Source organism: Odocoileus virginianus, chromosome 3 (assembly GCF_023699985.2).
Source record: "Odocoileus virginianus isolate 20LAN1187 ecotype Illinois chromosome 3, Ovbor_1.2, whole genome shotgun sequence".
In the NCBI taxonomy this organism is placed as follows: domain Eukaryota; kingdom Metazoa; phylum Chordata; class Mammalia; order Artiodactyla; family Cervidae; genus Odocoileus; species Odocoileus virginianus.
This window is the reverse complement of record NC_069676.1, coordinates 50,276,280-50,301,114: the sequence shown is the minus strand read 5'-3', so window position 1 is coordinate 50,301,114 and position 24,835 is coordinate 50,276,280. Positions and strand designations below refer to the sequence as shown.

Here is a 24,835-nt window from a genome sequence, read left to right as displayed (position 1 = left end):
TCTTTGGGATTGGAATGAAAACTGACCTTTTACAGTCCTGTGGCCACTGCTGAGTTTTCCAAATTTGCTGGCATGTTGAGGGCAGCACTTTCACAGCATCATCTTTTAGGATTTGAAATACCTCAACTGGAATTTCATCACCTTCACTAGCTTTGTTCGTAGTAATGCTTCCTAAGGATCACTCGACTTTGCTCTCCAGGATGTCTGGCTCTAGGTGAGTGATCATACCATCGTGATTATCTGGGTTGTGAAGATCTTTTTTTGTCTATCTCCCTAAGGCTGATTTATTTTTTTTTGTTTTTATTTATTTATTTTTTTCTTTTTTATTTTATTTATTTATTTATTTTGTAGTGGTTTTTGCCATACATTGACATGAATCAGCCATGGATTTACATGTGTTCCCCATCCTGATCCCCCCCACCCCCGCCGCCCCTCACTGCCTCCCTCTCCATCCCATCCCTCTGGGTCTTCCCAGTGCACCAGCCCTGAGCACTTGTCTCATGCATCCAACCTGAGCTGGTAATCTGTTTCACCCTTGATAGTATACTTGTTTCAATGCTGTTCTCTCTGAACATCGCACCCTTGCCTTCTCCCACAGAGTCTAAAAGTCTGTTCTGTACATCTGTGTCTCTTTTTCTGTTTTGCATGTAGGGTTATCGTTACCATCTTTTTAAATTCCATATATATGCATTAGTATACTGTATTGGTCTTTATCTTTCTGGCTTACTTCACTCTGTATAATGGGCTCCAGTTTCATCCATCTCATTAGAACTGATTCAAATGAATTCTTTTTAATGGCTGAGTAATATTCCATTGTGTATATATACCATAGCTTCCTTATCCATTCGTCTGCTGATGGACATCTAGGTTGCTTCCATGTCCTGGCTATTATAAACAGTGCTGCGATGAACATTGGGGTACATGTGTCTCTTTCAGATCTGGTTTCCTTGGTGTGTATGCCCAGAAGTGGGATTGCTGGGTCATATGGCAGTTCTATTTTCAGTTTTTTAAGGATTGTCCACACTGTTCTCCATAGTGGCTGTACTAGTTTGCATTCCCACCAACAGTGTAAGAGGGTTCCCTTTTCTCCACACCCTCTCCAGCATTTATTGCTTGTAGACTTTTGGATAGCAGCCATTCTGACTGGCATGTAATGGTACCTCATTGTGGTTTTGATTTGCATTTCTCTGACAATGAGTGATATTGAGCATCTTTTCATGTGTTTGTTAGCCATCTGTATGTCTTCTTTGGAGAAATGTCTGTTTAGATCTTTGGCCCATTTTTTGATTGGGTCATTTATTTTTCTAGAATTGAGCTGCAGGAGTTGCTTGTATATTTTTGAGATTAATCCTTTGTCTGTTTTTTCATTTACTATTATTTTCTCCCATTCTGAAGGTTATCTTTTCACCTTGCTTATAGTTTCCTTTGTTGTGCAAAAGATTTTAAGTTTCATTAGGTCCCATTTGTTTATTTTTGCTTTTATTTCCAATATTCTGGCAGGTGGGTCATAGAGGATCTTGCTATGACTTATGTCGGAGAGTGGTTTGCCTATGTTCTCCTCTAGGAGTTTTATAGTTTCTGGTCTTACATTTAGATCTTTAATCCATTTTCAATGCAATCCCTATCAAGCTACCAACAGTATTCTTCACAGAACTAGAACAAATAATTTCACAATTTGTATGGAAATAAAAAAAACCTCGAATAGCTTCAAAGCAATCTTCAGAAAGAAGAATGGAACTGGAGGAATCAAACTGCCTGACCTCAGGCTATACTACAAAGCCACAGTCATCAAGACAGTATGGTACTGGCACAAAGACAGAAATATAGATCATTGGAACAAAATAGAAAGCCCAGAGATAAATCCACATACCTACGGACACCTTATCTTTGACAAAGGAGGCAAGAATATACAATGGAAAAAAGACAACCTCTTTAACAAGTGGTGCTGGGAAAACTGTTCAACCTCTTGTAAAAGAATGAAACTAGAACACTTTCTAACACCATACACAAAAATAAACTCAAAATGGATTAAAGATCTAAATGTAAGACCTAATGCTGATTTAAACCAGAGGATAAAATTCTGTCAGTATGAGAACAACTGAATATCTAAGACCTGATGATAGCATTTAGTTAATAATATATTCATGTGCTGATGATAGATGGTAGCTTCCAGTTCAATTTTATGTGAGTGTGTAGATTATTGGTTGTAGATGTCTGTCATCTTGTTTTTATTTTCATTTTATTTTGTTTTGCCTACCCAGCATCCATACTGAGTCTCATGATGATGGTATCTGAGTTTTTCTTAGGGAACCACTTCTTCCCCATATCTAGTCCAAGTAATCTGGTTGGAGCTGTTGCACCAGACTTCAAGGATAGGGAATGTGACTCAGTTGATCAGTAAAACATTGTAATCCCTGGGTTCGAAGGATGGTCACATGACCAATCAAAAGCAATGAGATAGGATCCTTGCACTTGCTAGAGAAAACAGGCCAAATAAACTCTTTACTGAACTTAAAGCTGGATGGGTATATGCTAGAAGCTGATCATATGGAAGACCAATATAGAGGAAAGAGGAATTGAGAGATGAAGAAAGACTAAAGGTTACTAAAGACATTATTGGTGGTGGTCCAATGGTTAAGAATTTACCTGCCAATGCAGGGAACATGGGTTTGATTTCTGCTCCAGGAAGATTCCACATGCCATAGGGCAACTAGGCCCATGCACTGCAATTACTTAAGCCTGCACGCCTAGAACCCATGCTCTGCAACAAGAGAAGCCACCACCATGAAAAGCCCGCACACCACATCAAAGAGTAGCCCCCGCTCACTCCAAGTATGGAAAGCCCATGTGCAGCCACAGAGACCCAGTACAGCCAAAAATAAATAAATCTTAAAAAAGAATTAAAGATGCTTGAAATCCTAGATCTGGGCATATCTAAGGCCATACTTCTCAATTATGTGAAGTAATAAATTCCCTTTTTAAACTCTGGCAACATTTTGTTAGCTTTCCCACCATTTGAAACCAAGAAGTCTACATGAGAGACAAAATTCCATCTTTCTTCTTTCTGCTTCATCCCCTGAAAATGGAGTCAACTGTCTAAAGTTACTTCCTTTGGCAAGTCATCCTATGCTCAGCATTCTCAGATCAGCCTCTTGTCACCTTCTGTATCAGCCTCACTCTCTATTTCTACTTTGTGTCCTAAAGCTCTATTCATCACCTGAACTCAGTGAACTCAGAAAGTCTTAAGTTCTAATATCCACTAGATTGTAGCCCTCACTGCTTCCCATGGATACTTCCTGTTTACTGTATTCACCTGCAGCAGGCTCTTTCTACTCTGTCAATTGTTTGTTTTAATAAGTAAAGGCAGGACTGGATGGAAGCCACTTCTGTCCCCAGGATTGCAAAGCCCACTGCCAAATGGCTGGGCTCTGGCCACCACCCAACACCACCCGGTACACTTTGTTCAAGCTCAAATCTTCTTATCCCAAATGTTGTACCTACTGCTTTTTCCTTCTCTCTCCAGATGACAAGTTTACCCTGATGTTATTCCCAATTCTGTCATCTCGATTGTTGCCATGACGTCAAAGACCTTTGCCATTTTCCCTCAGGGATCTTAGGAATTTCTGGGAAATCATACCTTAGTAGTCTGGAAGAATCTAGCTTCCAAACACTATTTCACAACTACCAAGATGACACTCTCTGTCCTCAAATAAGGTGGTTTCCCTTTTTCCTGCCTCTAAACAGGCAAGGTATCTATTTGGAAACACCTGCCAAGAGAGGAAAACAATTTATTTTAGAATTATACAAGAGGATAAGAGTTTTTCCTTTGGCGTTTTCCTGAAACACAGGGAATAACAGAGAGATCAGTGCTTCTCCGAGTGCAGATGATGAGGTGGTTTCCTTCCGCTTAATCATCTTTCCCTACAGTACATCAGTATATAGGAATTCAGTAGGCTTCTATGTTCTTGTCAAGCCCCAGAGAACTGCACTGTAATCATTCAATACAAATTCAATGAATATTAAATTGAGCATCCATTACGTGCCAGGCACTGTACTAGGTAAGGGGTATACAAAAGAGAACAAGACAGGCTTCATTTAACTCCTACTCTACTGAAGGTCAAAAAGAGGTAGCAAATAAACATATGACATAAATGAACAAAACATCAGACAGTGCTATCTGATGCCTATCATCAGACAATGAGAAGTGCTATCAAGAAAATATAAGGGGCTAATATAAACAGTTAGGGAACGATTTCAGATAAGAGTGATCAGAGAAGGCTGTTCTGAGGAGGTAATATCTGAGTTAAAACCCAAATGAAGTGAAGGTACAAATCACATGAAGACCTTGGAGAGGAGTATTCCAGACAGAAATTCAGCACGTGCAAAGGCCCTGAGCTTGGATCAAGCTTGCTATATTACAGCTGGGGTAGGTAAAATGTGGTCTGGGGATCAAATCTGGCCTGTCTTCTTTATTTGTACACTCTAAAAGCTAAGAATGGCTTTTACATTTTTAAATAGTTGGGAAAAAATGTTTCATGATGCATGAAAATTATATGAAATCCAAATTTTGGCGATCATAAATAAAAATTTTTTGGAACACATAGCTTTCATTTAAATATGTCCCATGGCTGGTTTCATGTGTCATTGGCAAAGCCAAATCGTTGCAGAAGAGATTGTGTGACCTGTAAAACTTAAAATATTTACTATCTGGCCCTTAACAAAAATGTTTGCTGACGTCTATATTGTAGGAACAGGAAGAAATATCTTCCCAGGCTTGAGAGAACCTTGAATTTCTTTAATTATTTCTGACCCCTTTGACTGTAAATAACAGAAAACCTGTTTCCAGTTGATTTATGTGACGTTCAGGACTTTTCCCCTCAAGTGATGGAATCTGTCATCTCTCTGAATCTGGGTGGGTTTTGTGCCTGCTTTGATCCACAGTACATGAGAAAAATGGTTCTGTGCCAGTCCAGTCTTGGGCCTAAAGAGACTGGCATCTTCTGCTTTCTGCCTCTTACAGCACTTTGAGAGCCCTGTGCTCCTTGTGAAAAGTTTGACTACCTTGGATGGCCATGCTAGAGAGTCCACATGGACATGTTCTGGCTGAAGGTGTCAGTTGAACTTAAATTTCAAGCCATGGGACATGGCTGGTGATCCAGAGGTTAAGAACTGGCCTGCCAATGCAGGGGATACAGTTTTGATCCCTGGTCCAGAAAGATCCCACGTGCCAAGGAGCAACTACCCTGTGTGCCGCGACTACTAAGCCCATATGCCTAGAGCTGGTGCTTCACAACAAGAGAAGCCACCACATGCAACTAGAAAGTAAGCCCCCACTCACTGCAACTTGAGAAAGTGCACATGTAGCAGCAAAGACCCAGTACAGCCAAAAATTAATTAATTAAAAAGCAAACAAAAAACCTTCAAGCCATCACCACCAAGATACCAAGTACGAGGAAGCCATCCTGGACTTTTCAGTCCAGGCCATCAGTCAGCTGAATAGCACTGACTGACTTCCTTGTTGAGTTCTGCTTGGCTTCCTGGCCCACAAAATTGTGAAATATAATAAAATGGATGCTGTTGCAAGCCATTCCATTTTGGGATAACTGTTTCATAACAATAGACAATCAAAATGAATAGCACGGAAATCTTATTATCTCACATAATAAGAAGTTCAGGGGTAGATTACAAGCTATCTACAACATATCCTGATACTGCTTTCCTGAAATCTCTTGACATCTGCTCTCTGCTTTGAGTTTTTGTTGTTGTTGTTGTTGTTAGACTGGCAGATGGCTACAGCAGGTTTCCTTCAAACCTGACAATGTCTAGAGAAAAAGGAAAGATTGTTCCTAGAAGAAAGAATACATAGACTGATCAGGATTTACCCTGGAATTAGGGATGGGGTCTCCTTCTCCGAATCACTGGGGAAGAGATGGACACAATCAAAACTGGTGGAAGAAAGGTAGGAAGGAAGAAAGTGGATACTAGGTGAGAAACTCACTGTGTTCAAGGTATCTTTCTTCTTTCCATCATTCATTTATGCAATCACTCAGAATATTTTAGGTTTAATCACATGAATGTTTTTTAATAAGTCAAACATAGTCAAATAACAATAATTTCAAATGATTAAACCTAATATTTATCAAATCTATACTATAGTGGTAGGCACAGAATTAGATGCTAGAGCTACTGAAATTAAATGATGCTAAGTTTAGGGAAGGGAACGAACAGGACCAGCTATATGATCATCAGAACTTAGTCAAAATGATAATGGAGAGCCCTTTGTTCAAAAATTATGAAGAATTGCAAGATGACAACAGCAGAGCATCCAACCAGCCAAGCTTAGTCCTCCTGAGTACAGGGCCCTGTGATTTGCTCAAGCTGCATGCCCAAGCAACTGGCCCTGGGAAAGAACAGGTGTCCACAAGAGAGAACAGCAAGCAGGAGGCCTCATTAGATTCGAGGGGCCAGGAAGGAGGATGATATTTAAGCAAGGGACTGAAGGATGGATGGGAGTAGCCAGGTGAGAAGTGGAGGCATGCAGCTTCCCAGCAGAAGAACAGCATTCCCCCTTCTCCTCCATGCTCCAAGCTGGTTAAGAGATTTGGTGTGGCCTGTCATCCGTTGTGATGAAACAGAAAGATAAAGGTAACAGATCCTTTTCCTGTCTGTGTCAGCTCAGGCCTTTTTTCCCAACCCTTTCTACACTCCAGATCTTAGCCCTTGGGTCATCTATTCATATAATCTGATCCTCCCCCTTCAGCACTAGAGATGGTCAGGACAGCCCCAGAAGGGCCCCAGCCCCCTCTCCACAGAGCTCAATTGCAAGTGCTTCCTGGGACAATGGCCCAACCTCCTAATCCACTTGGCCCAGGTTCGTCATAAACAAGGAAGAATTCTACCTGTCCTCACCTTCTCTAAACCCCAAACCACATAGACAGTTAACACTAACTGGACCTCAAAAACTTTTATTACCCAACCTGAATCTTTTCCCTAAAATCACATCATTCTATTTTTAGTTCTATAATGCTCTTTTTCTATATTGGAGCCTGTGAAGATTTGGTGTAATGGGCCTCCAAGTTAGTTGTAAACAGCATCAGATGAGAAGCTTATTAAAAATACAGAGGTACCAGCCCCATGCCAAACCCAGCTCCTCTATTTTTAACAAGCTCCACAGGTAAATAATCCTGATGCACTGCCAAGTCTCTGAACCACTGCTTTAGCAAGCTGGACAGAATAAGGGAGAACTCCCCGTTTGGCTCTTAGGAGTCAGAACATTTCATTTCTGCTGTTCAGCGTGACCCCTCAGGAAAACTATGTTCATTCAGTGACTCAGTTTCCCCCACAAAGTCCTGTGGTGGTGATTCCTCCATCACTTCTCTTCCCCAGCAGCTCTCTCGATTGTGAAATTCTTATTGCCTTTCTATTAGCTTTCTATTACCACCCCCTGGAGGCGGCAGGACTCCTCTCCCACTTTCCCACTGCAGGTAGGCTTGATAGGAATATCAGTCAAGGAGCTCTGATGTCCCCCCTGCTGACTTGTAGGCACAAGACCCAAGTTTGGCCAGCCAGACTTTCTCTCCCAGGAAATAAAATCATGGGACAAATGAAGCAGAGACAGAAAAAAAACAAAGTTGATTCATCTGGTACAGGTGACCAGGGACCTTGCTCCCTGAGCTATCTTGGTTCCCATGCTTTCAGAAACCTGGTTTGGGGACTTCTCTGGTGGTCCAGTAGTTAAGATGCCACGCTCCCAATGCAGGGGACCCAGGGTTCAATTTCTGGTCGGGAAACTAGATCCCACATGCCACAACCAAAAAACAGGAAAAAAAAAATCTCCCACGCCACATGAAGATCCCACATGCTGCAACTAAGACCTGAAATAACTAAATAAATTAATGGAGAAAAGAGAAAAGAAATCTGGTTTACCACCTTTTCCTTGGGATCTATGAGCAGAAGTCTTCTTTTTTGGGGGGGTGGAGGGGGTGAAGTATGGGAGGGGTTAAATGAGCCAGAATTGGTTCTGTTGTTTGCCACCAAGGAATCCTGTTTCTTAGAATCAAGATCTTTGATAGTGTTCCACATGATGATGATGATGTCATAGCTTCCATTCTTATAAAAACCATTACAAATAATGCTCTTTTAATTAAGGTGACAATTCTTTGGGAAGCCAAGAGTTTATTTTAATAAAGACATCTTTGTTCCAATAATAACAGACAGTGAAAATTCCTCAATAGAATAAAAGATTAACTCCTCTGCTGAAATATCCTAAATGGAAACAGGCTTTGGTTAAATACTCTTTTATCTAAAGGAGGTTCATTGTTCTGGACCTCAGGGAAGGAAAAGACAAGAGAAAAAGGAAGATCTTGATTTCAGTTTAAACTATCTCCCCTTCAGCTGTATCTCAACCTTTACACACAAATTTAAGAAAAGGCCTACATTTTTTTTTCCATTTATTTTTATTAGTTGGAGGCTAATTACTTTACATCATTAGTTTTTGTCATACATTGAAATGAATTAGCCATGGATTTACATGTATTCCCCATCCCAGTCCCCCCTCCCACCTCCCTCTCCACCTGATCCCTCTGGGACTTCCCAGTGCACCAGGCCCGAGCACTTGTCTCAGGCACCCAACCTGGGCTGGTGATCTGTTTCACCCTAGATAATATACTTGTTTCAATGCTGTTCTCTTGAAACATCCCACCCTCGCCTTCTCCCAGAGTCCACAAGTCTGTTCTATTCATCTGAGTCTCTTTTTCTGTTTTGCATATAGGGTTATCGTTACCATCTTTCTAAAGTCCATATATATGTGTTAGTATACTGTAATGGTCTTTATCTTTCTGACTTACTTCGCTCTGTATAATGGGCTCCAGTTTCATCCATCTCATTAGAACTGATTCAAATGAATTCTTTTTAATAGCTGAGTAATATTCCATGGTGTATATGTACCACAGCTTCCTCATCCATTCGTCTGCTGATGGGCATCTGGGTTGCTTCCATGTCCTGGCTATTATAAACAGTGCTGCGATGAACATTGGGGTGCACGTGTCTCTTTCAGATCTGGTTTCCTCGGTGTGTATGCCCAGAAGTGGGATTGCTGGGTCATATGGCAGTTCTATTTCCAGCTTTTTAAGAAATCTCCACACTGTTTTCCATAGTGGCTGTACTAATTTGCATTCCCACCAACAGTGTAAGACAGTTCCCTTTTCTCCACACCCTCTCCAGCATTTATTGCTTGTAGACTTTTGGATAGCAACCATTCTGATTGGCGTATAATGGTACCTCATTGTGGTTTTGATTTGCATTTCTCTGATGATGAGTGATGTTGAGCATCTTTTCATGTGTTTGTTAGCCATCTGTATGTCTTCCTTGGAGAAATGTCTGTTGAGTTCTTTGGCCCATTTTTTGATTGGGTCATTTATAAGAAAAGGCCTACATTTAACTACTTAAAAGAATGCTGGAAATTGCATTCTAATATAAATTTTAAGGTGTGACTACTGCACAGGAAAGAGGTTTAGTGGTTGAACTCTTTCCTCTCTCTAGCCTCTATTTTCTTTCCACCCCATCTCACTGTTACAGTTACTACCGTCTTGTCTTTTGCTAACATCTTCATTATTATGATTCTGGCTAACAGTTATTGAGTACTTTGTGTAAACCAGGCATAATGTTGGATGCTTTACATGCATTACCTCATTTAATCCTTATAATGGTCCTTCAAAGTCATATTATTACCCCCATTTTACAGAGGGGAAAACAGAATTTAGTGAGGTTAAGTAATGGGACTAATGGGCAATAGAATCACTTAATCGTTTACTATAACTATGTCCCCATCTGTCTCCAACCCTTCTTTCCACGCCCTGTGCGCTATTGCCTTAAATGGAAGGTGCCTGCTTAGTCCAAAGTATCACTGGAAAGAACATTAAATGTGTTACAGCATTTCAGATATAGTGGCAGTTGAACTCACTGTCCATGTCATGTTCTGTTTCCTGGTTATAAATTACTGGAGGACAGGAATTATGTTTTTTTCCACCACAGTATCACCATACATGTCTAGCATGAAGGAAAGGCTCAAAAAATGCTTGGGAAACTAAAAACTATTTTGTAGGATCCTCAGACCTAGGGACCAGCAGAGGGTTTCCTCTCTCAGAAAACAGAAATTTCAGGTACTCCTAGAAAATTCTCTGGTGGCTTCCCTGGTGGCTCAGACGGTAAAGCATCTGTCTGCAGTGCCGGAGACCTGGGTTTGATCCCCGGGTTGGGAAGATCCCCTGGAGAAGGCAATGGCACCCCACTCCAGTACTCTTGCCTAGAAAATCCCATGGGTGGAGGAGCCTAGTAGGCTACAGCCCGTGGGGTCGTAAACAGTTGGATACGACTGAGTGACTTCACTTCCACTTTCACTTGCTAGAAAATTGAGCTGATGTGGAAGTGTGATTAAGCCTTTAAACAGCATCAGATGACTCTGAGCTTGGGACATTTGGAAGCTCTTTTTCTTCCATCTTTTATGCACAGCCATGCTTTGGCTTGAGCTTATAAGGAATGGAAGCTTCTAAAAATCTGATTGTTGTTGTTTAGTCACTAAGTTGTATCTGACTCTTCTGTGACCTCATGGACTATAGCCTGCCAGGCTCCTATATCCATGGGATTTTCCAGGCAAGAATACTAGAGTGGGTTGTCATTTCCTTCTCCAGAGGATCTTCCCGACCCATGGATAGAACCCATATCTCCTGCATTGGTAGGCAGATTCTTTACCACTGAGCCACCAGGCAAGTTGGCAAAAATCTGCTAGGGGAAGTATAAACTAAAACCTGAAGTATCATACTTTTTCCAGTGCTGCTTAGCTCACAAAACCATCAAATCCAGCTATTATGCTCTCTGTTGAGGACTGGAAGCATAACCTTATTTTATTATTAATACTTTGAGAACTAAAGCTAATCTTTGGTTGATATAAGACCCATTGTATATCCATTTTTTTTCCCCATTTATTTTTATCACTATATATCCTTTTATGCCTCAGTTCCTCAAATGTGGAAAACGGCCAAATAGGGACATAAATAACCAACCAAATTTCACACCAAGTCTACAGGGTTCCCTCGGTAGAATCTCATTCAGTCTCTGCTATTAATTCAGTTTGGCCTCTGGATCCAGGCCTTCAGCTGGGCCCTGTACCAGCTGAGTGACCTTGGGCAGAACAGTGTAAACTCCCAAAGCTTCATGGCAAAACGTGACCATGTGTATAGAATGATTAGTCCAGTGCCAGGCACGTGACAGGCAGGCAATAAACTGATGACTTAGGAACAGGGACAGCTCTGCTGCTCCACTTACACATTTTATTCAGAAGAGTCCAAAAGTCCAGTGTGTTCTCAGTGTTCTGAGTGGCAAGTGTGATCTGAAGTCGTCCTTAAAGCACGTAGATTACTTTCTCTAATTCCAAATTATAAGCAGAATTAATTGGAAATAAGGGAATGAAGCTACATGGACTTATTTATCATAGCACTTCTTACTAAATTCTCCCTTGGAAAAGGTTCAATAAACTAAATCTATTACTCTTACAAAGATGGTTTTGATCATTTCTCAAGGAAAATAACTATTGATATTACACAAAACTTGACTGTTTTATGGTCCATACGTCCTGTCTCTATTTCAAGGTTCAGATGAGAGGCATGAAACAGGTTTAATTTTGAACACAGTATGCAGATGAAACATTACTACTTTCTCAGAAGAGACTCTTAACAGGCATTTCAAAATCCCTATCCTGTCTCATTTTCATTAGATCTTTAGTCAGTCCTTGACAGTTTCAAGCCAGTTTCCTTGATTTCAAAGGATCAAGAAACCCACCAGATCACATTGGCTACAGGTAGGCTCATTTGAATGGGGAAAATCCTAATACAAGGATGAGAGAATTTTTTGCTGAGGGTAGGTGTGGCTACAAGGACTGTGGCTTTTTGAGCTATGGAAAAGTAGGCAGTAGTCTTTAAGAATCAGAACATGATTTTATATGTCCCCCTTCTCCCTGCCAGGGTCAGTTGAGGTTGCTCTGGATGTACAGTGTGTATAAAATAACATTTTTATTGTTTTAAGCCACAAAGATTTTAGGACCACTAAATTTTAGAGCATAATCTAGCTTATCCCAATTGATATAGCAAAAATCTAAATTCAGGTGACATAGAAAATAGGCACACTCATGGTGCCATGCTTAAATTCTCTCATTTTGGTCAATAATTAATTTCCAGAAGCTACTGGTTTGGTGGGATGGAGAAATGAAGCTCTGAATCACAGTCAATGTTAGAACAGTTTTAACAGACTAGTGGAAAGATTCAAAGAGACCTTTCCAAAAGTGATCAAAGAGATTTCTATGCCATCATGAGAGTAAGAAACACAATTCCTAAATCTGTATTCCCAGCTGGAATTCCATCTATATACAGACTAGGCCACTGATACCCTGGAGAGAACCCAGAGCAGGTTGTTTCTCTCATCCACAGGCACTGCTCAGGGAAGTTGGGTAGCTGACTGACCCCAAACTGGGAACACATTCAGATACATCATCCATGCCAAGCAGCCCTCACCCTAAGGAGTTTATAATAAAGAAAGGGCTAAGGGTTGATGCCAATCTTACACATGTCATCTATTCCCAAGCCAGTCTCTCCATGAAAGAATCAGTAATCTTCCATATATTTTCTTCTCATTGCTGGAATCAGTAGTAATATTTTTATTTAAAAACACACATGATCTAAATCTCACTAGTAATAATGATAATCATCTGGTGAATACTTCCAATGTGGCACTCAACAAGCACTTTACATTTGTTGGCCTATTTAATCCTCACAACAACTTGATTAGATAGGAACTATTATCTCCTTTTCTATTGTACAAATGCAAAATAACAAACTTTAGAGCAGTCAAATAACTGGTTGGAAGTCAGCCAGCCTAGAAGTGGGAGAACTTACACAAACCCAGGAGCTATTCTCTTAGATGACGCACCCTTTACTCCCCCCTCCTAGCCATAACTGTTAGATCTCAATTCCCACACTCAAGATAGAAAACCCTGCAGTTTTCCTTGTCTTCATTTGTTGCCAGTGACTGATTACATCATTTTTGGTTTGAAATCAACGTTGCTCCAGTATATTCCCCAGGAGAAGCAGGCCCTCAACACCTGCTTCGTTTCTTCCTGGCTTTGCAGAGAGGAATCTGGGAAATTAACCTAACGAAAAAACAAAACAAAAAGATCCAAGGGGCAGGGGTGGGAGGGGGTGGGGGGGTGGGGAGAGAAAACAAACTTCACAAAGGGACAGAAGTTGTTTTCTACTTTGATAATTTTGTGTGACTAACTAGTAACCCTGGAAGAGAAAGAGCTCTGTGAGCTTGTTTGAGAGCCTGAGGAGGAAATAGACACTGTGAGACTAAGAAGTGGGCAGAACCAGAGGCTGCAGCCAGGAAACAAAGGACAGGAAACAGGATTTCTTTCTTTCCTACTTCCAAAACAAAGCTGACAAGAAGTTTGGCAGGAAGAAGGATCACCACTTCATACTTTTGGTGGAAAAAGTACTAAGTGCTCAAAATTGAAGATATTTGGGAAGGCATGAGTCGTGGACGAGTGATGATGTATAATACTCTCTTTCGAACAGCAGTCATTGAATATTTCTGCTCAGCATACTTTTATATTCTGACTACACTCCTCATGGCTTTCACTGGGAATTCGGAAGAGGGCTGAAATCCTCTCACCTTGTTCATGATGAGATGCTCAATCTTGAAAGCTTGCTCTTTCCCCCTCCCCTTCTTTCTCTCTCCTGTATTACTGGTCTCTCTTTCTGAAATGCCTCTCCCACTACTAGCATGTTACTTAGCATGTTAGCTTCCTCAGCAGTCAGCAAAAACAAGACCAGGAGCTGACTGTGGCACAGACCATGAACTTCTTATTGCCAAATTGATTTAAATTGAAGAAAGTAGGGAAAACCACTAGACCATTCAGGTATGACCTAAGTCAAATCCCTTACAATTACACAGTGGAAGTAACAAATAGATTCAAGGGATTAGATCTGATAGACAGAGTGCCTGATGAACTATGGACGGAGGTTCCTGACATTGTACAGGAGGTAGGGATCAAGACCATCCCCAAAGAAAAGAAATGCAAAAAGGCAAAATGGTTGTCTGAAGAGGCCTTACACATAGCTGTGTAAAGAAGAGAAGTGAAAGCCAAAGGAGAAAAGGAAACATATACCCATTTGAATGCAGCGTTCCAAAGAATAGCAAGGAGAAATAAGAAAGCCTTCCTCAGCGATTAATGCAAAGAAATAGAGGAAAACAATAGAATGGGAAAGTCTAGAGATCTCTTCAAGAAAATGAGAGATACCAAGGGAACATTTCATGCAAAGGTGGGCACAATAAAGGACAGAAATGGTGTGGACCTAACAGAAACAGAAGATATTAAGAAGAGGTGGCAAGAATACACAGAAGAACTATACAAAAAAGATCTTCATGACCCAGATAATCACGACGGTGTGATCACTCACCTTGGAGCCAGACATTTTCGAGTGTGAAGTCAAGTGGGCCTTAGGAAGCATCACTACGAACAAAGCTAGTGGAGGTGATGGAATTCCAGTTGAGCTATTTCAAATCCTAAAAGATGATGCTGTGAAAGTGCTGCACTCAACATGCCAGCAAATTTGGAAAACTCAGCAATGGCCACTGGACTGGAAAAGGTCCGTTTTCATTCCAATCCCAAAGAAAGGCAATGCCAAAGAATGCTCAAACTATCACACAATTGCACTCATCTCACGCACTATAAAGTAATGCTCAAAATTCTCCAAGCCAGGCTTCAGCAGTACATGAACTGTGAACTTCCAGATGTTCAAGCTGGATTTAGAAAAGGCAGAGGAACCAGAGGTCAAATTGCCAACATCCATTGGGTCATCAAAAAAACAAGGGAGTTCCAGAAAAACATCTACTTCTGCTTTATTGACTACACCAAAGCCTTCGACTGTGTGGACCACAACAAACTGTGGAAAATTCTTCAAGAGATGGGAATACCAGACCACCTGACCTGCCTCTTGAGAAATCTGTATGCAGGACAGGAAGCAACAGTTAGAACTGGACATGGAACAACAGACTGGCTCCATATAGGGAAAGGAGTACATCAAGGCTGTATATTATCATAGTGCTTATTTAACTTACATGCAGCATACACCATGAGAAACACTGGACTGGATGACGCACAAGCTGGAATCAAGATTGCTGGGAGAAATATCAATAACCTCAGATATGCAGATGACACCACCCTATGGCAGAAAGCGAAGAACTAAAGAGCCTCTTGATGAAAGTGAAAGTGGAGAGTGAAAAAGTTGGCTTAAAACTCAACATTCAGAAAACTAAGATCATGGCATCTGGTCCCATCACTTCATGGAAAATAGATGGGGAAACAGTGGAAACAGTGAGAGACTTTATTTTTGGGGACTCCAAAGTCACTACAGATGGTAATTGCAGCCATAAAATTAAAAGACGCTTGCTCCTTGGAAGAAAAATTCTGACCAAAGTAGACAGCATATTAAAAAACAGAGACATTACTTTGCCAACAAAGGTCTGTCTAGTCAAAGCTATGATTTTTCCAGTAGTCATGTATGGATGTGAGGTTTGGACTATAAAGAAAGCTGAGTGCCAACGAATTGACTGTTTTGAACTGTGGTGTTGGAGAAGACTCAAGAGTCCTTTGGACTGAAAGGAGATCCAACCAGTCCATTCTAAAGGAAAACAGTACTGAATATTCATTGGAAGGACTGATGCTGAAGCTGAAACTCCAATACTTTGGCCACCTGATGTGAAGAACTGAATCATTTGAAAAGACCCTGATGCTGGGAAAGATTGAAGGCAGGAGGAGAAGGGGATGACAGAGGATGAGATGGTTGGATGGCATCACCGACTCAATGGACATGAGTTTGAGTAAACTCTGGGAGTTGGCAATGGACAGGAAGGCGTGGCATACTGCAGTCCATGAGGTCCTAAAGAGTCAGACACAACTGAGCAAGTGAACTGAACTGAAGTGTACTCCTCAGCAGAGCTTACTCCAACCTTTATTCTGTAGCAGAGATTGCTAGCTGCCTATTCAGGATCCATTCTTCCTTCTTCCTTGTTAACTGCATCCTTTTGATTTTGTTGGTGGTAAAGTTCCCAGTAAAACACTACATTTCCCAGCCTCCTTTGCAACTAAGGGTGAACACATGACAAGGTTCAAGCCAATGAGGTATGAATAGAAGCTGTTAAAGACTGTACTTTTCAGAAGATTTCCCTAAAAGGGAAGCCAATTCAACCAGCAAGCAAGCTAACCCTGTTTATATTTGACACTTCCTCCTTGCCTGTAACTGGACCTCTGTCATCATGAATGGCACTGCAGCAGCCTTCTACTAGGGATGAGGTCAAGGACCATACTCTGATGATGGCAGAAAGTTAGAAGGAACCTAACATCTGAGGGAGACCTGGATTCGATTCCTGGATTGGGAAGATCCCCTGGAGAAGGGAAAAGCTATCTACTCCAGTATCTGGCCTGGAGAATTCCATGGACTGTATAGTTCATGGGGTTGCAAAGAGTCAGACACAACTGACCGACTTTCACTAACACCCTGATGACATTGAAAAGCTGCCATACCAACCCTGGTCTACTTATATCCAGACTTCTCATCCCCCAGTGGGAAGGAACCAATCCTAAATTGCTTAAACCAACCCTAAATTGCTTAAGCTACTGTTCATTGGACTTCTATTACTTCAAGGTAACTACAACCTCCATTGATAATCCTCACAGGAGTAAATAAGTATTTCCTTAATTTCTCTCTAAAAATCTATTGTCCTCTTCCAAATAATTATTTGTTTGATTAATAGTCTATAAGCTCCAGGAAGAGTGGGACTCATTCTGCATTGCTCACTGCTATATTCTTAGCACCTAGAAATCTGGACAACTAGATTTTGGGGTGACCATTGTACTCCATTGCTAATCAGCCCCACCAATAGCTGAATGTCAAGAAAGCACATAGGAGTCCTTCAAAAGGGTTGTAGTAATGTTGGCATCTCTGAAGACCAAAGTGGAATATCAGCTGAACATCTAGATCAACAAAGCAGAATAACCTTGTATTCCAAGCTGTCTTGTTATTCCATCACTTGGAGCAAGTTTTTGCAGGAGACATTGGTAGAGTTTTACATAAAGGGTTCCTTTAAAAGAGAGCACAAGTGATAAAATTATGAGAATTCTGAAATTATTAACCATAGTCACTATTGTGATGATTCTACTATTTGATGAACATCTCACTCAACTATTCTGTTTAAGTAATTATTTGCAGTTATAACCAATTTCTCTGCTGAATAACACCCAGGCGTTTAGACATTGACTTTCCTCATGGAAGGACATTATCCAAATAAAACTTTTGTCACATGTTTACTTGTGTTCTTGTAAAGAGCCATTGCTATTAGAAACTGTGTAGATGTAGTTCATTTTTTTTCTTGGGAAATATTTTCAAATTGTTACTTTGGTTAGAAACATGTTACCTGGATAAATATTTGTCGAAATGTGGTCACGCTTCTTCACTTTCATGATTTAATAAATTTGCATAGAGAGTGCATAGTCATGCAGAGCATAAATGCAAATGTCAACTGGGGAGTGCAAACTTGATCATCAACTCCTGATTTGCAAGCAGCCCTTGACATAGTGTGGGTTCACCTAGAAAAAGACCTGGATTTGAGAGAAACTAGCTCCTGTGGGAGGTGCAGAGATGCAGGTAAAGGTGGTGGAGGGAAGGAAGGCAGCCAACAAGAGGTGTTGGGCAGCAACTACAAGTGACTGGAACTTAACCCTCCAGAGAGACTCTGGGAAATAGTATAAAAGACATGCCTCAGAAGTATCCCACCAGCGGGGTAAGGGAGCTAGGGTACCTGTACACTAATTCCCTTCAGTGACTGGTAGATGCTACTCTCAGGGATGTAATTTCCTGACAGCCTACAGAACAGGGCAGCGGCAGAGGGGCTCTCAAGCACAGAGGTGCATATCTTGGCAGTTAGAAGGGTCTAGAGAGCAAGAAAGCAGTAAGGCTTTCTCTAGTTGCCACGAGTGAGTGCTACTCCTCATTGCAGTGCATGGCTTTCCCATTGCAGTGGCTTCTCCTGTTATGGAGTACAGGCTCTAGGCTCACAGGCTTCAGTATTTCAGTACACAGGCTCAGGAGCTGTGGTACACAGGCTTAGCTTCTCCATGGTATGTGGAATCCTCCCAGACCAGGGATGGAATCCATATCCCCTGTACTGGCAGGCAGATTCTTATCTACTCACTACCAGGGAAGTTCAAATGTCTTCTGTAATAGTAATAAATTAAGTTTAAAGTTCCCTTTTACTTAATGCATAAGATGCTGACTTTCCATTTGTGAAGATAGTAAATAAATTGTAAAAATAAATTAGGTAAAACAAAAGTGACCCATGGACTTAAAGAAGAATAGTGGGGAAAAAAATACAGATGGTACAAAAATATGCGAAGGTAATGAGTAAATGACTGAACTTTGGGAAACACTGATGAGTATTTGATAGGCAGTGCACAGAAACATGCAGCTAGGTCACTATTTAATAAATACCTATTCTGTGTCCAGCATTATTCTAGAATATAAGAGACTTAGAAAGCATGGACACTGAATCGGGGATGTTACCAGTGGTAGTAGCAGTGGTTAACCTTTAGTGAGAATTTATGCTTACGCTCTCCTCCCTTGTCTTCCTTGGGGAAGCTGTGCCAGCCTTCATAAAATACGTGAAACAATTAAAGGGCTCTCTATGCAGAGAATGAGGGCCAGATTTAGCTGGAGGATGGTTTCATTAAGATTTCAAAGAAGAGAAAAGAAGCTTCCATGGTAGCCTGAGCAAAGAGACAGAGATGAATCCTGGCCCATCTGTGGTCACAGTCAGAGAACAAGGAGGGCACAGCCTTGGATTCTGTGTACACTGACGTATCTCCTACCCTACAAGCTATAGAGCTGGACTCAGCAGCTGGGAGCAGGAAGGATGGAGAGGAAGTAAGCTGCAATGATGCTGCCAAGCAGACCCCAAAATGTGCCATCTTGAGAGGCAGCCTTATTGTGTAAGAAGACTTAAAATCTAAATCCAGATGGCAATTTCTGGACTTTTTTAACTTCCTATACAGAAGTCACATTTTCCAGTACATCCTAATTCTATTTAGTTTGTGTTTGTGTGTGTATCATGGCCAAATGTCATTAACAATGGCCAGGCACGAAAATGAACAGTCATTAGGTTAGGACGGGCTCAGCATCTGCCAGCTCCGTGCTCTTGTGGGGGAGGTAGAGTGGGCAGGAGCCGTTGCTGGGCTGCATCTAAGTGCTGTGCAGCCTCTAGGGACCTGCACACATGTGGAAGCACAAATCTGGACTGACAGCAACATCACATTCAATCAAGTCCTAGTCTGACCCAGAGAGCCACTGACTTGCTACAGAAAATGCTTGAATAGTTGACTTGAAAAACAAATAGATGCTAATTTTCATTAGAATTTGAATTTGCATGTTGTTTATTTCACTTAGGTGCAGAGAAGGGAACTGTAGTGTATGTTCACATAGCTCCACATTCTTCTAATTTCAAACTAGGTGCATTAGCCAAGCATAAAACAACGAACCTCAGGGCAGGAAGGAGTGAGGGGGTTAATCAAGAGGGCACTTCGGCATCAGACAGCCTGAGTCTGAATGCTGGCCCTGCCACTTACTCTGGCATGAGACCTGGGGAAACTGTGCTTAGTTTTCCAGAGCTTTTCTTTCCCTGTAAAATGGGGATAATACAACCACTTCACAAGTTGCCACGAGAAACTAAATGAAATAACTTTTTAGCTTGGTGCCTGACACACATGTGTGCTACCCTATGGACTGCAGCCTGCCGGGGCTTCTTTGGTGGCTCAGAATCTGGTGGTAAAGAATCTGCCTACAGTGCAGGAGACTCAGGTTTGATCCCTGGGTCAGGAAGATGCCTTGGAGAAGGGCATGGCAACCCACTCCAGTATTCCTGCCTGGAGAATCCCATGGACAGAGGAGCCTGACAGGCTACAGTTCATAGGGTCACAAAGAGTAGGACATGACTGAAATTGACTTAGCATGCATGCAGCCTGACATACAGTAAGTGCTTAAGTAATGTATGATTACAACTAAGTAGGACTGATTCTTATTGTAACAATCTTTATTACTACCTTTGAAGTCCTGCCCCCCTACAGAACATCAAAGCATACTGTTAAATTAATTAAACAAGGAGGTCATTAAAATGAGATGGTTCTAATGCCATGATGTGGCAGCATATGAATGCAAACCAAAATCTAAGCCTGGAAGTGCCTCAAGCTTACAAAATCAAAACCTAAGGACAATCAATCACAAACAGTCAACTACACTTTAAGCTACAGCCAATCAAAGAACTTCTTTTCCTTGCTTCCACATTTTCTCTATGTAAGTCTTTCCCCACTCCCTGTCAAAGGAGCACTCCTAACCAGTTCTGGATGGGTTCTGACTACTCTGAATCGATTTTTGCTCAAATAAACTTAAAAATTTTAATATAACTCCATTTATATTTTACAGTACAAAGAGGATTGACACAAAAAATGGGGCAAGACTTGACCAAATCCACACCTTATAACAAAATAAGAGAGAAGAGGGGAATGAATGAGTAAGTCTCTGAAATACCAAGTAAGAATGGAAGATGGAGGAGAGAGAGAGCCCAGTGTAAGAATACATGTCTACCCACCAGTACAAGTTTATCTGTCTGTGACAGACAATAACATTTAAAATAACTTAGACTTCCCTGGTGGCCCACTGGTCAAGAATCTGCCTGCCAATAAAGGGGACACGGGTTTGATCCCTGGTCCAGCAAGATCCCACATGCTAAGACCATAAGCTGCAACAAGAGAGTAGCACCCACTCACCACAACTAGAGAAAGCCCACATGCAGCAACAAAGATTTAGAGCAGCCAAAAATAAATAAATTAAAATTTAAAAATTAAAATAACTTGGCAGGAGGGATAACTTTTTCGGCTGTCCAATGGTTAAGACTGCCTTCCAATGCAAGGGACATGGGTTTGATCCCCAGTTGAGGAAATAGGATCTTGCATGCTATACAGTTTGGCCAAAAATTAAAACAAAACAAAAAACTTGGTAGGAAACTGTTTGTGTTTGTTCCTAAATAAAAAGGGAAATAAGAAGAAGTAGAATTAAAATGTCTACTGGAAGGGGGAAAGAAGGCCAGGCTGCTTCAGCTGTAATATCAAAGCACTGAGGCAGCCCCAGTGGCCAGAGAGCACTGCTTCCACTGCTTTATTGTAGGAGTCTTCATCTCCCCAGCACCACAGAGGCAATCTCTTTATGATTTCTGTTCCCACTTATGCTCCCATATAAACTATTCTCTGCCCAGCAGCCAAAGTTATCTTTTAAAATCATAAACCAGATTATGTTACTGCTCTGCTTCAAATCTGCTCTAAGGGCTTCCCAATGGACTTCAAATCAAATCCACTCTCCTGCCATGGCCTGGAAGGTCACCATCTGGCCTCCCACTGCTTCTGCACCATCATCTTGCTCATGATTCCTGAGCAGGCCAAGCACGTTCCCACTGCAGGGCTGTTCCCTCTGCCTGGATCACCCCTACCACATCTTTGCAAGTGAGGCTCAGTTCAGAAATCACCTTCCCAGAGAGGCCTTCCTCAACGACCCAACCAAATGTTCATTCTCTTGCTCAATTCTCTATTCTATTGCTTTCTAGCAGATTACCACCACCAGGCAAAATCACAGCCTATGTTTGTTTATATTTACTTATCATCCGACTCCTCCTCTGCACACTAGAATGTGAGCCTCTGGAGAGAGGGAACTTGTTCATAAATCAGTCTCAGGGACTAGAGTGGTACCTGACACAGACAGGATTTCTTGAATAAATAAGTAAATAAATGTGCATTTCACCCTTTTAAACCCTCCCCTGTCCCCACCTCCCTGCCGTGGGGGAATATGTGATGTGGAGTTATAAGCAGAAGCTGCCTGAAGTCATCCTGTCCTCCTCTTTATGAAGATCTTACCAAATTGAAGAGCAAATAGTAGGGGAGAGGTGAGGGGCTTGGCTTTGATGGGGAGAGGAGGAGCAGGACTGCAGGTTGGTGAGTGATGAAGCCTTGGAGACATTCCCTGGGGTCACATGGAGACCTGAGAGTTATAGGATAGTGTAGGGGTGGGAGAGCTTCATGGTGGGCTCAGGAAGACAGGCATGAAGCCTGGTTTGGAAATGCTATGCCCTGGAGGCCTACAAGTGCAGGCAGCAGACTTCAGGTACATCAGTCCCCTTAGTCCCCTATAGGCATCTCCCCCATATCTGGGCATGCTGTGAAACCCAGAATAATAACTGAGACCAAGTTTCCTGAAAATCTGATGGCTTAGGGTTGGATTTCATTTGATTTTTTAAAAAATAAGAAAGTGTTGGGACATTTCAGATGCATCTGAGTTCTGGAAAACACTCCATGAGCTGCTCCAGTATTGACTAACAAAATACCCACATTTATAGCAACCTTCATTTATTAAGATTTTAGAATGCCAGGCCTGGCCTGGGTACTTTTTGCCCGTTACTCCCCTTAAACCTCAAAACGAGGCTATGAGAGAGGTGCTATTGTTATCCATTATTTATCTATTTGTCTACCATCTACTATCTAGTTATCATTATCTATCATCAGTATTATCTATAATTTTCTATTATCTATTTAATCTATCATGTATCAGTCAGTTACCTATCTATCTATCTATCTATCTATCTATCTATCTATCTATCTATCTATTCAACAGATTTAGAAGCCAAGAGATGCTTGGCAGCCAGCTTCAGGGCCCTCTTCAGTACATGGCAGAGAATAGGGCTCCCTACTTCTCACTTTGCAGAGGCGGCTCCACTTTGAGGTCAGTCCCCTTGAGACATGTACTCCCTTACCACCTTCACCTGTCAGGTTTGTGAAGAAGTCCTGACAAAAAGCCAATGCCTGGGCTAGGCCTTTTTACATCAGCTCTTTGTCTTACTTACAGAAACAACCAAGGGCTGCCTGCCCTTCTGTGGATGAGAACAATCCCCGCATCTGCTCTCCAGGCTAGAACGAGGTGTTCAGTCCCACATGGCTGTGGGGTAAGGGAAGGGGGTGGGGATCGCTTTCCTCTAGAGCTTTGAGCTGGAATAATTTTCACCCTGAAGAGGCTACAACACGAAAACTCTGAGGTGGAATGAGGCAGCTCTGAGTCCTCTTCTCCTTCACCACCTGCTGGAGGCACCCAAAGAAACAGAAACACTGCCTGATCTTAGCTTTTTCTCACCCGCCCACTGCATGATATTAAAGGCTGTTTTCTTGCCTCAAAAACACACTAGAATACTTGGAGATAGGTGAAGTAGGCAAATATCACATAGAAAAAAATATGATCACTTGACCTTCCTAGCAAGGATCAGCAATCTATTATGCAGCATATCATTAAAATAAAAAAGGGGGCTTCCCATCTGCTGCCCTAACCACATCCCTCACTGCACCTTCAGTGCAGCCCTACTGCCAGGGTTTTTCCTGGACTGAGGAAAGGCCCAGGAAAATGAGTTCATATGGAGCATTTGAGATTTAATCACTTCTTGGGAAGTGAGAGAAGGATGGGGATGAGGATACAGAATATCATTTAAAAAGAGGAGCCTGAAGAAGATCATGTTTTAGACAAAGGAATGACTCCAATGGTGGAAGCTCAGCCACAAAGGCAGGCAGCAAACAGCTGGGACCCATCACAACACAACGCGAGTCTCTGGCCACAGCCTGAGGAGCCCACTTGGCTGTCGAGATGGCTTCCCTATCCCAGCCTTTCTGTGCCTGACCAGTAAATCCTAGAGAAGACTCTCTAAGAATGCCAAATGTGCCCCACTGTCTCTGCCTGACTCTCCACAATTCCACACACAAGCAGTTTTTTACCCCTGAGACCAGATATGCACCCAGGGCCAGTGAGGGGAGGTGGGGGCAGTCCAGGAGGCCCTGAGCTTCTAGAACAGAAGTGGCCTCAAATTCAGATACTTAGAGGTTTAGGGTCATTACATCTTCTCACCGGATTCAGTTAACAAGCTGTGTAAACTGGAGTTCTGAATAGTCAGTACACTTGCGGACTAGAGGCTATCAAAAGTCTGTTCAGTATCCTACCACACAGCACAGCACAAGGAACTCTACTCACGACTCAGTAATGGCCTATATGAGAAAAGAATCTTAAAAAGTGGACATACATACATATACATATAATTAATTCACTTTGCTGTTATCAGTTCAGTTCAGTTGCTCAGTCATGTCCGACTCTTTGTGACCTCATGAACCACAGCATGCCAGGCCTCCCTATCCGTCACCAACTCCCGGAGTCCACCCAAACCCATGTCCATATACCTGAAACTAAAAAACACTGTAAATTAGCTATATTTCTATAAAAATTAAAACAAGCAAAACAAGGCTGCTCAGTCCTCCTGCAGCTTCCAGAAGCTGGGGAAGGAGTGGAGTGTGTAGCTGATCGACAGCCTCTCTGAATCCTTCGGGGTTGGCGCCCAAGTACTTTCCAGAGCTGCTCCCAGCAATGACTGAGAATGATGAGGTCTGAGTGCATGACTCCTCTAACTCCAGTTGAAGCACTCTCCGTTGTCTGGCTGAAGCTTTCTTAACCACGCTGTGGCCTGAGTCTCTTTTTCAATCATTCTTCCCAAGGTTTCCTTAAAAAGCTATCAGAACAGCAGCACAGTCTGAAGACTCTCCTTGTCCAATCCTGCTCCCTCCCTTTTCCGCAAATAATCTCTCACACTTTGTCACATCATGGCA

At 41.9% G+C, this 24,835-nt stretch overlaps 1 protein-coding gene across 6 annotated transcripts in view; it reads right to left on the bottom strand.

Annotated features, from left to right (window-relative positions):
- Window positions 1-24,835, bottom strand: part of ARHGAP26 (Rho GTPase activating protein 26) — a 548,614-nt gene that overhangs the window by 480,004 nt on the left and 43,775 nt on the right. For 3 of the 6 annotated variants that reach the window (XM_020911522.2, XM_020911523.2, XM_020911527.2), the window contains exon 1: window positions 7,930-8,040. The exons of the other annotated variants lie outside the window; for them this stretch is intronic. The gene's annotated coding sequence lies outside the window, so the exon portion shown is untranslated. Of the gene's footprint in view, window positions 1-7,929; window positions 8,041-24,835 lie in introns of those variants that run through there. 6 annotated transcript variants of the gene reach the window in all.